Source organism: Corvus brachyrhynchos, unplaced genomic scaffold (genome assembly GCF_000691975.1).
Source record: "Corvus brachyrhynchos isolate BGI_N302 unplaced genomic scaffold, ASM69197v1 scaffold80, whole genome shotgun sequence".
NCBI lineage: Eukaryota > Metazoa > Chordata > Aves > Passeriformes > Corvidae > Corvus > Corvus brachyrhynchos.
Window position 1 is genome coordinate 4,103,946 of NW_008236769.1, and position 4,637 is coordinate 4,108,582.

At 38.0% G+C, this 4,637-nt stretch overlaps 1 long non-coding RNA gene across 1 annotated transcript in view; it reads left to right on the forward strand.

Moving 5' to 3' along the window:
* The first annotated feature begins 1,053 nt into the window (after positions 1-1,053).
* Positions 1,054-4,637, forward strand: part of LOC108445042 — an 18,023-nt gene continuing 14,439 nt past the window's right edge. Inside the window, exons 1-2 of the long non-coding RNA XR_001859781.1 lie at positions 1,054-1,182; positions 2,639-2,641. This is a non-coding gene — a long non-coding RNA (uncharacterized LOC108445042). The remainder of the gene's footprint in view (positions 1,183-2,638; positions 2,642-4,637) is intronic.

A 4,637-nucleotide genomic window follows, 5' to 3' on the forward strand; every position in this document is an offset into this window, starting at 1 on the left:
TAGGATGGAATTATTAGAAGTGCGAACACTTGTCCACATAAGGCTTTAAGTTATACAAAAAAAGAACCCAAATTCAGCCAGAAGCTTGACATTAGCTCACTTTCCCCTTTTCTTAAAGTCACCCAAAGATATGATAGATTTATAATCCCTAAAAAGAAGTTCTTTGGGACAAATAATGAAGTAGAACAAACTATGCCTGTAACTAGAGCAAATTCAGAAATATCGAGACATGTTTAAAAAATGGTCTGAGAACAAATCTGTCCCCTACCTTCTAAACCCCTAGAGGCTACAACCTTCCTTGAAGTTAATTTTTCTTGCTCAGAAATTCCCCGAACTAAATACAGTCTGTACAAATGCCTCAACAAAGACAAATTTTTTCTATTCCCTCTGAGGCTTGACTACTTGAGTATTAATGCTACTGTAACTTAACCCTAACTCTTTTACAAATTTGTTTTGTAATAGAAATTCACTATGTCCTCTTCCTCAGGCTCTTTCTCACCCTCCTAAAAAGGCAAGAATTTTTCTCATCAAGTAGTAAAGAAATCACTTATTGTAGTAATCCTATTATTTCACACTGACACCTTCTCCCAGGTGAATATGGTTAACTGGTCCCAGGGGAATTTCCCCCCTCTCTCTATGGACTTCACCTGAGCAGAGTGCAACACCCAGAGCAGTAGAGACATGTAGCTGTTCTCTTTGTGCCCGGTCATAGATTTATTAACAAAGCATAACACAGAGTAAACTATGTACAAAAAGTTCAATTGACTATCATAATAAGCCTGGTTATAGTGCTTTTATTGGGTAATCAGGTTAGATAAAAATAGCCTTTGTGTTCTATTTTCTAATCTGAAATGCGTCTCTTTTAAAAGAAAGGGGGAAAAAAGGAAACAGATACTGATTATAGCTGTGCTGGTTTCATCTGGGGTAATTTTTTTTTCCAGTGGCTGGCATGGGGCTATGTTTTGGATTTGTGCTGAACACAGGGTTGATAATGTAAAGATGTTTTTGTTATTGCTGAGCAAGATTTACACAGTGCCAAGGCCTTTCCTGCTTTTTGTACTGCCACGCTGGCAAGGAAGTTGGCTGTACATGGGAAGCTGGGAGGAGACACAGCCAGGACAGGTGACCCAAACTGACCAAAGGGACATTCCAGACCATATGGTATCATGCTCTGTATATAAAGTCAGGGGGAAAAGTGGGGGACACTTGGAGTGATGGTGTTTGTCTTCCCAAGTCACCATTATGCATGATGGGGCCCTGCTCTGCTGGGGATGGCTGAACACCTGCTTGCCCATGGGGAACAGTGAATTAATTTCTTGTTTTTCTTGTGCTATTAAACGGTCTTTATCTCAACCCATGCGCTTTCCATCTTTTACCCTTCCAATTCTCTCCCCAGTCCCACTGGTGGGGGAGTAAGTGGCTATGTGGGCCTTGGTTGCTGGCTGGGGTGAAACCACCACAGGCTCTAATTTAGGGAATAGTGAGCTTGCATTTTGCATTTCTCAGCTCTTGTACTGGGTAATTTTTTGAATATATTTTACTTTGCTCTGATTCTTTCGAAGATGGCACATTACAGGGGTTTTTTATTCTGTTTTGGGTTTGCTTTATTGTTTTGTTGCTTTTTGCATCTTTTTAATAATAAATCTGATGATACTGCCTAAAAGCCCACAGTATGTGCTGAAGATAGGAGCATTAGTTATGTTAGAGGCAAGCGAGCAGATCTTCAAACAACCTTTCCATAAACTCCAGGATCCCCACTCCTCCTTAGCAAAAGATGCAAGAGGACTATCAGATCACTTAATATGTTTGAGGAAAGATGATTTCTACATCATCATTTCTTAAGCAAGCTATATCAAAATTAAAAGAAATCTCTCTAAAATGAAACTTCAAGAAGCTTATGGAGCTTAGAGGTTTGTATACCTTAAAACAAGAGGATTTCCTTACAACCTCTTTCTCTAGCTACTCTAGCCTGTCACTTATACAAAGAAGCTGTATTTCTTCTCAATAAGCAGTAGGAAAGACTCTCATAGTGACCCTTTCTTTGCATATTTTTGCCGCACTGGTAAGACGTCACTCATCCATGTCTCTAATTTTTGTCATATTTATAAGAAGGAATGTGAAGGAAGAAAAATGTGTTAGAATATATTTCAATATTCCTTTCTCTTGACTTTAATTTTCATAGTGAGCTTTGCTTGCATGACAAGGAATTGCTACTGGGTTTTGCATGTGTACATAGGGATATTTATGTGTGTGTGTGTATATACATATGTGGTTTTGTTTCTGAGAGAGAAAAATCTGTTGCAGGTGATCTGGATTCTGCATGGAATTGAATTGTTTCTTCACCTTTAAGGTGTTTTTGTTGTTTTCAATATTACAAACTGGCATTTTAAGGAAGCATACTGGCTCAGAAAGATTTGTTATACCTGCATTTCTCTTCTCCATAGCACGTTATTGCTTGGCTGAATACCTCTGTAACTAAGAGGAAATGTCTTTCCAGATGATCTAAAGGGTGACCATTTTCCCATCTCTACAATCTCCACCACTGTTTAAGTTTTGATCTTTAGATAAACCTACTACCTCATTTTCTTTGCTCTAGTCAGAGCAGAGATGCGCTTCCCAGAGTAAATTCTAGCAGTAGATGGTATAGCTGATTCCTGTGTTGGATAGAACAGCTGAACATCATATACTGTAGGAAGGGTCACTGTGAAGTGTAAAAGAGAAAAGCAAAATCAAATAGCTAGTAGCTGTCTAGGTGCATGGCCTGTTTGGTGACCAGCTGTGTATCCATGGAAGGTCTTATCATGAGGGCCAATCTGAATTCAAGTTTCTCCTTCATTTGTTTCTCCAGCTTGCTTTTGTTTCATGCCTTCCCCTTGGCTTTTGTCCTCTACTGTGTGTATGTTTATCATCTCATCCTAGGTATGGTTCTTGTATTATCTATTGTATAAGTAACAGCGGCATTACTTAATTAGCAAACTCCAAGGTTTCACTTCTAGTGAAACAAAATGCATCCCAAATAATATATGCCGTAAAGAGTGGTGATAGAAATTGTGTAATAATATTAAACGCTTAATGATGAACTCTCTTCGTATCAAGACATCCTTGGATGACATTGATTTGTCACATGCTGTGTAAGACTGTTTATGACAACTTTGATCAGAAGTACTCAAATTTAAGAAACAATCAGGCCACAGATGGCAGTTAATCTAGTCTTTGACTGAATTAATTGGTTTCATAATTGGGTACACATGGAGCTCTTTAAACATTAATCACAGTCCTCTTAGATATCTTTAACAAGAGAAAGTATGGCAGTTCTAACCAAATGCTTTGTGAAGCTGAAAATAACCAGAGAGTGTGTGTCCTAGGAAAAAAACCCAAACCTCAGAATGCTGTGATTGTATTTAGTTCTGCAGAGATAAGAAACAGCAAGATGAGAATTAGCACGTTTTGTTGAATTTAAGAAACATTTTGTAACTGCACGGAGGGAGGAAACTTGTTACTGTTATCCCTTCACTGAGCACAGAATTCAAGATCAAAATTGCTTTGGATTTTAAAAGCTTATGCAATTCCTACAATGATTTTTTTGCTAAATCTATTCTAGTTTCATAGACCTGTAGATACAATAATAAAGGACTAGAGACCACTTAAACCATCAGCAACAAATGCTGTTGGCTTAAGACATTCCGAGCACTTCCTTTGATCCTCCAGTCTGATGGAGTAGTTGAATATCACTAGAATCTATATTAAGGAAGCAACACCTGTTTGATAAATGCTGAGGAAAAGCTGATTGTGAGAACGCATAAAAGGCTAAGAATATGAGAAATAAACTAAATAGGGAGGGCCTATTACAAGGGTATGAAAAGTACTCACTATGAAACCTTGTCAGCCAAATCTGATGAAGTGATGGTACAGCCTCATTTTGTAAAAATGTTTGTGTAACATTTAAGTGGTTAATTTTTTATTTTTAATAGTAAAACACTACAGTTAGGATAGAGTTTCTACCTTAAAGAACAAAACATCATCAGCTGTAACACTTGCATTACAAATTCTGTTTAAAACCAGAAGATAGGAGCCTCTTGGCTTTCCTTTGAAAGAAACTGCAAACATTATAGTGCAGAAAAGGTTGAAAACATACCTTGATTCAACCCTAAGCAGAAAGGCAAGAAAAAATGCAAAAGGGAATGCAATAGACTAGAGAGAATGGATGGAAAAGGAATAGATCTGAATCACTGTGGCACTGGGCCCATACCTGAAGGAGAGGGATCCCAGCATTGCTCTGACGTGCTGCACACCAGCTTCTCAGCCAACTTGTCCTGCACTGTGGGGAGGTATTGCCATGGAATATAGATATCTAGCTGTGCAAACATCCTTCATGGCAAACAGTGGGAAATTAAACGCTTAAATTTTAAACAAGAGGAGGAAAAGGACGAAACCCTCAAAATGTTTGTTTTTTTAGGGGAAGTTGCCTTGTGTAAGATAGAAAAGGAAAGGACTACTTCTCTTTGTATCTCAACCCATGAATACTTGAAATTAAAAAGGCTTTTTCAAGTATGATCAAATTATGGGAAAGGACAACAGCAATATCATGCTTTTTCTCATGATGATCTGCAGTAGATCATCTCTGCTGTTTACTTTTC